Here is a 12597-nt window from a genome sequence, read left to right on the forward strand (position 1 = left end):
CTGCTAAAACCATCTAGTCGGGGGTTCCTACAAGGGCTCTGAAAATTATATGCAGAGTTCCAAAATGTCAATTCAGGACACTCAGTGATGTGTTTGTTCTTAGAAAGGTACCAATTGCAGTTACCTTTACAACCACATCAGTTGATCCACTTTAAGGACTAAAACAAGACTCAGAATTCCTAGAAGCCACTTGAAAAGGACAAATCAATGACCAGTGTATATTTCAAGGTCAGCTTACATTCTGTGGAATACAACCAACTAAAAATGTTGTGTTTCCATTCCTAAAAGCTTACACAAATCTTGACAAGCTCTCTAGTCTTCGTTCCTTCATCTATAAAATGGGAACCACATCTGCTATCTAGAGTAAATATGTGAGAAAATATTTTGGAATTCATAAGGGACTAAAATTGATGTAAAGGATTAACAGTAATTTTCCCTCATAAACTCTAGCCATGGATTAGTGGGAGAGAACACCCTGGGCCCTATCCTGGAGACCGACTGTTATGATCAACATTCGCCCCAGACAAAACTTTAAGAAAATCTCAAGAGATGTACTGAATTAAAGGAGTGTTTCCAATGATCTCAAGACATGCCATAAAATTCTCAAAATAAAATGTATTTTATTTTAAAGAATTTATACATGTGTTCACTAGAACAGCTAAAATTAAAAAAAGATGACAACCCAAATGTTGGCAAGGATAGGGAGCAACCAGAACTCGTATTCTTTGCCAGCAGGAGTGCACACTAACACAACCACCTTAGCAATAGGTTTGGCTGGTTCTTATAAAAATAAACAGCTATCTGCCCTTTGATCCAGCAATTCTACTCAGAGGTATTTATCCAAGAGAAATGAAAATTTAAGTCCACTTAAGGCTTGAACATAAATGCTTATTAAAGCAAAAATTGGAAAGAATCCAAATGTTTATAATTAACAGAACTGGATGCACAAACTGTGGTGTATTCCATACAATGGAATACTACTCAGCAAAACAAAGGAATGTGACAACACGGATGAATCTCACAGACATAATACTGAACAAAAGAAGCTCGACAAGAAGAGTATATAATGTATGATTCCATTTATATGGTGTTCTAACACAGGCCAAACCAAGGGGAACAGTAGTTGCCTGGCAGGCCAGAGACTGATTTGGAAGACATACAAGAGAACTTTCTGGGGAGATAAAAATATTCTATACAATGTTAAGTGTGTGGGTTTCGTGGAAATTCTTTAAATGCACCCTCAGCAGTGTACAAACATCCTCCCCAAACATTACAGAATCATTACATCCAGGCAAAAACAACCATTGACAGAAAAATGGCTGAACTCATGTAAATCTTAGAGACAACATTAGAAATTCTTATTGGAAAGCAAAACAAGCAGAAAATGTTCTGATTATTGTCCTAATGATCCACATAGGAGTAATAAAAATTTAATGGTATATATGCTAAAACAAAACAAAACAAAGGGAAGGGAAGAGAAAAGAAAGAAATTTCTCTTTTCTGCTGCTGTCATTAATAGCAAGATTATGTGTTATTAGTTGCATCCAGGCACTCGAGATGCAAACCAGTTTTTATGGAACACAAGTTTCTTGGTGCTAAAAAGTATCTCAAGGGCTAGAAAAACAAAAGGTGCTTTTGCCCCTGAGGTCTGGAGGTGTGTGCGGTGCTCAAATGCATGGGGTTGAGTGGAGATGGCAAGGAATCCTTTCTGTCCGTAATAGTTTGTCAGCTGAAACATACTACTGGTTCCCTGAGACTATATAAAACTGTAGAAACATGGGTTTTCTAGAAAAGTACTCCATCCCAGTTCCTCCACTTCTAAAGTCAGGAAGCTAGCTACCCGTGCTCCCACAACAAATAGTACAGAACATGAAGCAATACACTACAAAACGGCAGAAACACAATGTTAGGCTCTGGGAGATTTTATTGCCATAACCATTCTCAATACATATCGTTCTCAAAAACATCACATCTGATGATTCCTTGAAAGATTAGTGAAGATTATCAGGAATCAAGGCAAATCGGATTTGCAGCAGAGCAACAGCTCAACCTTTAGTAATGTAGGTTATTTTTTTCCTTCTCAATGTTACTGCCTAGCAAGGTTAATCTATAGCAACAGTTCCTAGTCACCTCAATATAGTATGACTTTACACCTAATCCCTTATGACTAAGCAAAGGACTGTCATTTGATGCCTAAATTTTAAAACAGATTCTAAAAGTCACCCCTAAAATTAAATAACTCAAAACAGCCAAACCAAATACACATAGCTATATTTTCTCAGAGATTTTAAGATCCAAAAACCTCAAACATATTTGAACTATTCATGTTCTTCCATTTCTTTTATTCTGCTGTGGGATCAAGAATACCATTCCATTTCACATTCCTAGAGGTGGAGGCTAAGGGTCATTGGTGAACACAGTTCTAGGCCCATTTATAGCAAAACAGTAACAGATTAAGTAAGAAATAGTAACAGATTTGGAAATCCACAAGTTTCCTCCTCCTTTTCAGGGGTAAATGGAGCATGGATTAGGGAAACCCACTCTGGTAGAGTCGATGTAATTGGTACCAATGTATAATTTAGCATTTTATTACGTTCTCTCACTGCTTTGTGTACTTGTATTTATTATGATTAAAAAATTTTTTTAATATCTTATTTATTTCTGAGAGAAAGAGAGAGAGAGAGAGAGAGAGAGAGAGAGAGAGAGAGAGAGAGAGAGGCAGGCAGCAGGGGAGGGTCAGAGAGAGAGGGAGACACAGAATCCAAAGCAGGCTCCAGGCTCTGAGCTAGCTGTCAGCACAGAGCCTGATGCGGGGCTCAAACCACGAACCGTGAGGTCATGACCTGAGCCGAAGTCGTTCGCCCAACTGATTGAGCCACCCAGGCGCCCCCAGATTTTTTTTGTTGTTAAGTAATCTCTACACTCAGTGTGGGGCTTGAACTTATGATCCAGATCAAGAGTCCCATGTTCCATCGACTGAGCCAGCCAGGTGCTGCTGCTTCATGTATTTATTAATTCCAATGAAACATAGCTACCTGAAGGAGTAACTTCTGTTTTCTGTGCTTAGTAAATATTTGACGTGATTTACATTTTTGTTAGCATTCTCAGGAATATTCAGCACTAGTACATTGTGATCATTTTGGGTTTTTAAATTTTTTTTAACATTTATTATTTTTGAGAGAGACAGAGACAGAGAGCAAGCAGGGGAGGGCCACAGAGAGAGGGAGACATGGAATCAGAAGCAGGCTCCAGGCTCTGAGCTGTTACCACAGAGCCTATGCAGGGCTTGAACTCTCAGACCACTAGATCATGACCTGAGCTGAAATCAGCCACTTAACTGACTGAGCCCCCCAGGCACCCCTCATCATGATAATTTTAGAGTTTGACTTCTCACTCTATATGTGATCAAATGTAAGGATATAGAAATTTCACCTCCTAGAAAGATGAGTATATGTTAAATATGTGCATCGCTAAGTGGAAATTCACACCAGAGTGTGAAAACATAGCAGAAAGCATCTGAATGGAAGCAACATAGGAAGAGAAGCATGATTCACAGTGATCTTTGATGTATGTAGCCAGGATTCCATGAAGAGCTGCTTCATGGTCTTCTGAGGCCTAAACAAGTCTTTCGAGATAAGAAGTCTCTGAATGGACTGTATGAATTCACAGCTATGGTTTACTTAACCTTCTCCCTCAGGCCTACTAGCTGCTGAATGCCCTCTTCTAGAGAGAGCCTAGGGAAGAGAGAGAGAAAGGTTTGATGAGCTTTCCTTGAGTAAGAGAGGTAAGTAGACAGGTTGTCCATAGCATCAAGGAAAGTCATAAAAAAGGATGCAATCTTCCCATCTGTGACAACATGGATGGATCTGGAGGGTATTATGCTATGTGAAATAAATCAGACTGAGAAAGACTAATACCATATGATTTCACTTCTGTCTGGAATCTAAAAAACAAATGAATAAATGAGCAAAAAGCAGACCTAGAAAGAACAAATTGATGGTTGTAAGAGGGAAAGGGGTGAGGGGAAAGGCAAAATAGGTAGGTAAAGGGGAGCAGGAGATACAAACTTCCAGTTATGGAATGAACAAGTCAGAGGAATAAAAGGCACAGCACAGGGAATAGTGTTTATGATATTGTATTCATTGTCTGGTGACAGATGGTAGCTACACTTGTGGTGAGCACAACATAACATAGAGAAGTTGAATTATTGTGTTGTACACCTGAAACTAATGTAATACTGTATGTCAACTATACTCAAATTTTAAAAATCTAAATAATAAACAAAATAATGCTATAAAAACTACACTGCCAACAAAACACACTTGTCTTCACTCTTCTGATAAAGAAACAGTAGTAAAGAATGGTGGTTTGAGGCAAACCATGAGAGACTCCTGAATACTGAGAACAAATGGAGGGCTGAAGGGGTGGGAGAGAGGGGAAAGGGGGTGATGGGCATGGAGGAGGGCACTTGTTGGGATGAGCACTGGGTGTTATATGGAAACCAACTTGACAATAAACTATAAAAGAAAAAAAATACACCTACTCCCCCAAAACAGAATTTGAACAATATGGTCAGATCCAAAGAATAAGCAAGTGGGTCAAACAAACAAACAAAAGAAAGTGTGAGAGATAGAGGAAAAAAAAAAGAGAGGAGTCTGGCCCCATTAAGAGAATGATAGGTGGCACAAAAACAGACACTCAGATCAATGGAACAGCATAGAGAACCCAGAAATGGACCCACAAACATAGGGCCAACTAATCTTTGACAAAAAAGGAAAGAATAGCCAATGGAATAAAGACAGTCTCTTCAGCAAGTGGTGCTGAGAAAAGTGGACAGCAACACGCAGAAAAACGAACCTGGACCACTTTCTTATACCATACACAAAAATAACCTCAAAATGGATGAACGACCTAAGCGTAAGACAGGAAGCCATCAAAATCCTTGACGGTAAAGCAGCAATTTCTTACTCAACATGTCTCTGGAGGCAAGGGAAACAAAAGCCAAAATGAACAATGGGACCTCATCAAAATAAAAAGCTTCTTTCTGCACAGCAAAGGAAACAATCAGCAGAACTAAAAGGCAACTGAGACAGAATGAGAGAAGGTATTTGCAAATGACATATCAGATAAAGGGTTAGTATCCAATATCTATAAAGAACTTATCAACTCAACACCCAGAAAACAAATAATCCAGTGAAGAAAGGGGCAGAAGACATGAAATCTAAGACATCCAGATGGCCAACCGACACATGAAAAAATGCTCAACATCACTCATCACCAGGGAAATACAAATCAAAACCACAATGAGATACCACCTCACACCTGTCAGAATGGCTAACATTAACAACTCAGGCAATAACAGATGTTGGCAAGGATGCAGAGAAAGAGGATCTCTTTTGCACTGCTGGTGGGAATGCAAACTGGTGCCACCACTCTGGAAAACAGTATGGAGGTTCCTCAAAAAATTAAAAATACAACTACCCTATGACCCAGCAATTGCTCTACTAGGTATTTATCCAAGGGATACAGGTGTGCTGTTTCAAAGGGGCACATGCACCCCAATGTTTATAGCAGCACTATCAACACCCAAAGTATAGAGAAAGCCCAAACGTCCATCGATGGATGAATGGATAAAGAAGATGTGGTATATATATACAATGGAGTATTACTTGGCAATCAAAAAGAATGAAATCTTGCCATTTGGAGCAATGTGGATAGAACTGAAGGGTATTATGCTAAGTGAAATTAGAGAAAAACAAATATCATATGACTTCATTCATATGAGGACTTTAAGATACAAAACAGACGAACATAAGGGAAGGGAAGCAAAAATAACATAAAATGGAGGGAAACAAAACATAAGAGACTCTTAAATATGGAGAATAGCAGACGATTACTGGAGGCATTGTGGGAGGAGGGAGGGGCTACATGGGGAAGGGGCATTAAGGAATCTACTCCTGAAATCATTGTCGCACTATATGCTAACTTGGGCATAAATTTAAAAAAATAAAAATTAAAAAACAAAGAAAAAAATTAAAAAACAATGATCACAGTGATAATACTTAAAAAAAAAAAGAGGGAATGATAGGATGACCACTTCTTTTCCTCCATCTTTTAACATGCTCTTGTCCTATGACTTTCAAATTTTTCTGAATACTACTTACATTAAGTAAGTAATTCTTGGAAATTTTTTAAAAAGTTTACTTATTTTGAGAGAGAGAGCATAATCAGGGGAGAGGCAGAGAGAGGGAGACAGAATCCCAAGCAGGCTCCATACTGTCAGTGCAGAGCCTGATACAGGGCTCAATCTCACATGCATGAGATCATGAACTGACCCAAATCAAGAGTCAGATGCTCAACTGACTGAGTCACCCAGGAGCCCCTAAGTAAGTCATTTTTATATTAAGACGCAGTGGATGTGTCTCCAGAACTGAAACAAGTTTCACAAAACAATACTTATTAATTTTGGTATTTTTTTATTTGACTTCATTTTTGAAAACATTAACCACAACCTGCAGTTTGAAGAACACTGCTCCTCTTTCCCTTAGAACTTTGTACTAAATTAAATCAAGTTTATTTACAATCCCTTTATTAGTATTCAAAAAACAACACAATAAAAGACAAGTCTTCTAGATCAGACTGTCATTCAGCTACTTAAGAACAGGGAATATTTTCTACTTTAACAGACAATTAAAGAAATAGAGACTCACACAGAGATTAAACACACACAGTACTCACTAGAAAAGTGACTTCCTCAACTCATTCTTACTAGTTCCCTTTTGGCTCTCTTATTCTTTTTTTTTTTTTTTTAATTTCTGAGAGAGAGAGAGAGACAGCATGAGCAGGGGAGGGTCAGAGAGAGAAGGAGACACAGAATATGAAACAGGCTTCAGGCTCTGAGCTAGCCGTCAGCACAGAGCCCGACACGGGGCTCAAACCCACGAACCGTGAGATCATGACCTGAGCCGAAGTCGGACACTTAACCGACTGAGCCACCCAGGCGCCCCTTGGCTCTCTCATTCTTAAACTCATACAGCACATAACTCTCCGTTGCAAAGGAACAAAGAATGCTGCAAAATATAATGGCCAGCATATTCCCACTGAAGACTGTCTTAAAAACTGTGATCCAAATCCTGCTTTTTAAGTCAGAAAATATTTGGAAGTAAAATAGTTTTCAATACATTTTCTNCCTTCCTCCCCCCCACCCACCCCAGCCATTTATTCAGCAAATAGTCTTTGAGCACCTACTATTTTCTGGGCCCTACTTTAGGTGGCAAGGTTGGAACAATAACCTAGTTATAGGTAAGGTCCCCTTAAAAGTATAGCATCATTGTCTAAATTCCTATCTGTGAACAGCAACAAATCATACTACATTATTCTACAAATACTTATTTGTTTTCCTACTTCTGGTTCATTGTCCTTACAGTATTACAGATATTCAAGTAAGCATAAATGAATTATTTTAGAATACAGAGCAAAAATGATGCAACTCAAAAAGGCTCAGTATATCTCTGTTTTCTATAACTGACCTGAATATCTTAACTTCATTACTCCCACCTGCAAACCTGAAATGCAGACTGTTCAACGAGCAGGACATCAGAATGAAAAGCGAGCAGAAGATTAAAAACACCGTATCTGGATTTTATGCTGATGCTGCCCCTGATAGAGATATTGGTCATGTGACAAGTCTTTCTGGTCAGAAAGTATTTCTGGAACATTTTTTCCAGATCTTAATACCAGGTTTAATGCTCTTCAAGCATTTTAAGAAGCACTTCTAGGGGTGCCTGGATGGCTCAGTTGGTTAACCGTCCGACTTTGGCTCAGGTCATCATCTCGTGGTTTGTGGGTTCGAGCCCCACATCAGGTTCTGTGCTGAAGCTCAGAGTCTGGAGCCTGTTTTAGATTCTGTGTCTTCCTCTCTCATTGCCCCTCCCCCACTCATGCTCCATCTCAAAAATAAATAAACATTGGGGCTCCTGGGTGGCTCAGTGGGTTAAGTGTCTGACCAGCTCAGGTCACGATCCCACGATCAGTTCGTGGGTTCGAGCCCTGCATCAGGCTCTGTGCTGACAGCTCGGAGCCTGAGGCCTGCTTTGGATTCTGTATCTCCCTCTCTCTCTGACCCTCCCCTGCTCACGCTGTCTCTCTCTCTCTCAGAAATAAATAAAACATTAAAAAATTTTTAAAAAATATTAAAAAATAAACACTAAAAATTTTTTTAAGGTACTTCTAGATGTAAGCCATTCTATTTAAGTAGTTATGAGAGACCAGCAGTTTGAATAGTTGTCATTCATTATGTACATCTCAAAGGTTATCCAAAAATGAAGCTAATTCCTCTCCCCCTACTCCAGTTTCTGAGTCTTCCTCATTTCTACTCTGTTGAATTATCTGTCAATGACCACTTATTTACTGCTATAAGCAACGTACTTTTTATTTTCCTTTAGCTTAGAAAGTCACTAAAAACTTCTCACTTCAAACCTGTCTGCATGCCTTATTGATTTTGGAAGCTGAAAAGTATCTGACCAATTTCAGATACAAATTTACTTCCAGAAAACTTGTGTAAGATATTAAAAGTTTAATCAAAGAAATCTGAATCAGCAAAGCCCTGCCTCAGGAGATTTGCCAGGTATAGGCCTGCTTTCTCAGTTTTTTTCCTACATTACAGGATTAACTCGGGCCAGCCAATAAATCTCATTAAAACACTGCTAATTGAAAATATCACCTGTGGCATCATTAGTACCAGACTCTTCTATTAAATTTGAAATTACTCTCTCTTCCCATTTAGGTGATAAATGGCAAACTGCAACAATATTTGTGTGTTATATATTCCAGGAATCTAACAATTTTGATAAAGGAAGTGGAACTCCCATTTCAGTATTCAAAATCTGATTATCTACCATCATAGTGGGACCTAAATGGGAAAACAAGATTTTTGTTTTTATTTTCCTATGACTAAGGGAAACCACACTGAGATCCTTATATGGTGCTGAGCCTCAAATCTTTTCAGGTCCAAAATGTCTACCATTTCTCTTCTTTTCTTTTTTTATGAAGTTTAACTTCCTTCCCCCTTCATGGACAAGCATCAATCACCACATATCCGTCGGGGTTCTTCTGCTTTGCTCATCCCATCCCCACTACCAAGGCTATCCTCAAAGCCCCAAAATCTCCCTGGTCCCCCAATCCTCCCCAAGTGAAAGATAAGTATAGATTTTTTTTTTTTTAACGCTTTGATTGCTAATGACTTTTGGGGAAATCCTGAAAGTACCAGAACATTAGTCCTATGAAATGGTAAAAAGGCCTTAGCTACCTCTCTACCCTTTGTGCTCACAGTGGTAAGTAAGCCTTATGAAAACTGCTCCTTTAGACCATACCTTTGATGAAACCCTAGTCTTCTAAAATGGCCAACACACTCCCTGGAGAGATCTCAAATTAGGCCTGATGGTGTAATCAGAGCAAAAGTGTTATTTGCTCCCTTTCTTTTACAGTAGGTAGATAGATGGAAGTCATTTGCATTTCTAAGGATATGCAGAGGAGAAGATACCTAGTTCACTAAACTTCAACTCTTCTCAGGAATGATAACCATCTTTTTATCATTATCCACCAATCTGCAGCCAGAGTAACCTTTAAAAATGTAAACGTGGTGGCCCTGGGTGGCTCAGTCAGTTAAGGTTCAAGTCAAGATCTCACAGTTCATGGGTTTGAGCCTCAAGCTGGGCTCTGTGCCCAGCTCTGTGCCGACAGCCCAGAGCTTAGAACTGCTTCAGATTCTTTCTCTCCTTCTATCTTTTTTTAAATAAAAAAATATTTTTAATGTAAATTTAAGGGGCACCTGGGTGGCTCAGTTGATTAAGCATCTGAATCTTGATTTCAGCTTAGGTCATGATCTCAGGGTTTCCTGGGTTTGAGCCCTGCATCAGGCTCTGTGCACCGTGAGGAGCCTGCTTGGGCTTCTCCCTCTCTCTCTGTCCCTCCCTACTCACACTCTGTCTCCCTAAAAATAAATAAACTTAAAAAAATAAAAGAAAAAATCCTGTAAATTAATATGAAAAAGGCCAACCCTTTACCCCCAAAGAAAAACTTGAATGCTTACCTCTCAGGAGAAAACAAGAATGGCTAGTAAACATACTGAACAGGTGCTCAGACTGGTAAAAAATCAGGAAAATGCAAATAAAACCACAATGAAATCCACACCCACTAAATGACAAAAATTAAGACACTGACTAAATAAAGTATTGGTTAGGATGTAGAAGAACCAAAACATTTAAGATCCTAAATATACTGGGAAAAACAAGTTAGCATTATTTTGAACAAAGATACACAAATTTTGAGCTGCCTTGGCGGCTCAGTCGGTTAAGCGTTGGACTTCAGCTCAGTCCATGAGCTCAGGTCATGAACTTGTGGTTCGTGGGTTCGAGCTCCACATCAGGCTCTGTGTTGACAACTTGGAGCCTGGAGCCTGCTTCAGATTCTGCGTCTCCCTGCGTCTCTGCCTCTCCCTGCTCTGTGTGTGTGTGTCTCTCTCTCAAAAATAAATGTTAACAAGTTAAAAAAAAAAAAAGATACACAAATTTCACAATCCAGCAATTACATTAATCCTACAATCCCTCTGGCTGGAGTATCTTCTTTCTCCATCTTTGCGTGCTCAAATCTTACTCTTCTTTCAGATACTCCTTCAAGAGGGAGAATTTAGTATTTCTATGCTCTAACCTCCTATAGCACTTTATCTCTAAGTGCTTTGACATACCAGTTTTTAGCCTGTATCATACCTATTTAAATACATGGCTTATCTTCTCTAGCAAATTGTAAGCAAGTAGAGGACAAAACGTTGTTTGATTTGTCTTTTAATCACTATGGCACTAGACACAGCACTGCATATAGAAGCGTATGGCAAAGACTCAAAGCAACACAATCAAGCTGGAACACAAAACCTAGCATTTAGGAGGCCCTCAAATTTTGTAGAATGAATAAAAATCTGCTGAGTGACTGAATCGACCAGGACTTGATGTGCACACAAAGCATGAACTAGCAGGGAAAGGAAATCATAGCATCAACCTGTATATCCAAAGTCTCGAATCTATTTTTCTCCCAGATTCTGGTTTGATGTTGCATCATGAGAGCCAGCTATCAGCTACAAATGCAAACTAATACCAACAAAACAGACAAAGAATGAGGGCAGGGCAGGAAGAGGTGGAAAAAAGAAAGAGAAGGTAACAAAGTAGGAGAAGGAAGGAATGGCAACGCCGGAGGTCATCTTCCGCAAGTATTCTAAGAGAGCAAGAAATCAGAAGGAAGCAAAGAAGTTACAGTTCTTCGGCAAAAAAAGACAAGGAATGATAGGACAACTTAAAAAGACGAGGAAAGCTAGCCAGCAATTGATGAAGTGCTAGACACTTTTTTACTTATATTATACAGTATTTCAGACTTTATAAAAAGGTAAAAACAGAACAAAACAAACAAAAAAACCGTAGCAGATACCTGTGCACGCTCCACTCAGCTAAAGAAATAGAGCACTAACAGGGGTACCTGGGTGGCTCAGTCAGTTAAGCATCTGACTTCGGTTCAGGTCATCATCTCACAGTTTGTGAGATCAAGCCCTGAGTGGGGCTCTGTGCTGACAGCTCAGAGCCTGGAGCCTGCTTCAGATTCTATCTCTGTCTCACTCTGGCCCTTCCCCACTCACTCAAATATATTTCCTTCAAATATAAATAAACATTAAAAAAAAAAAAAAAAAAGACATAGAGCACTAACAGTTGAAGCCCTCAGTATCCTTTCTCTATATCCCCTTTAACTTCCAGAGGCAACAGTAACATGAATTTGGAGTGAAACGTTCTTATTCATTTCTTTGTATTTTTACAGTGATGCCATCTTTTTAAAAAGTAGTGGTAAGGGGCGCCTGGGTGGCTTAGTCGGTTAAGCGTCCGACTTTCGCTTAGGTCATGATCTTGCGGTTCGTGGGTTCGAGCCCCGCGTCGGGCTCTGTGCTGACAGCTCAGAGCCTGGAGCCTGTTTCAGAGTCTGTGGCTGCCTCTCTCTGACCCTCCCCTGCTCACGCTGTCTCTCTCTCTCTCTCTCCTAGAAATAAATAAAAATTATAAAAATAAATAAATAAATAAAAAGTAGTGGTAAATTTTGTGGCAAAGGGAGGAATCTCACCTAAATAAGAGACTCAGAATAAAAGGGAAAGTAAAGGAACAGTCAGTAACAACTGACCAACTCTTAAGACCAAAAAAAAAAAAAAGGAAGATTTGGAAGATGGATAGGTAATAGTTGAAGGGGGAAAAGTGAAGGCAAACAGTACTGAAAAAGAAGCACAGCAAAATAGAAGAAAATTCAGGTTTTTAAAATAATTTGTTAATATTTATTTATTTTTCAGAGAGAGAGACAGCATGAGCAGGAGAGGGGAAGACTGAGGGGGAGACTCCGAATCTGAAGCAGGCTCTAGGCTCTGAGCTGTCAGCACAGAGCCCAATGCAGGGCTCGAACTCATGAACCGTAAGATCATGACCTGAACCAAAGTTGGGTGCTTAACCAACTGAGCCACCCGAAATTTCCAGCACTCCGAAACTTCAGTTTTGAAGATAAAGAGTTGCCTCGGAA

At 39.4% G+C, this 12597-nt stretch overlaps 1 protein-coding gene across 4 annotated transcripts in view; it reads right to left on the reverse strand.

The window, feature by feature from the left end:
• The window catches only part of TFCP2 (transcription factor CP2), a 47494-nt gene that overhangs the window by 18766 nt on the left and 16131 nt on the right, over nt 1-12597 (reverse strand). The window lies entirely within an intron of this gene.

The sequence above is a fragment of the Crocuta crocuta genome, unplaced genomic scaffold (assembly GCF_008692635.1).
Source record: "Crocuta crocuta isolate KB4526 unplaced genomic scaffold, BGI_CrCroc_1.0 scaffold30, whole genome shotgun sequence".
In the NCBI taxonomy this organism is placed as follows: domain Eukaryota; kingdom Metazoa; phylum Chordata; class Mammalia; order Carnivora; family Hyaenidae; genus Crocuta; species Crocuta crocuta.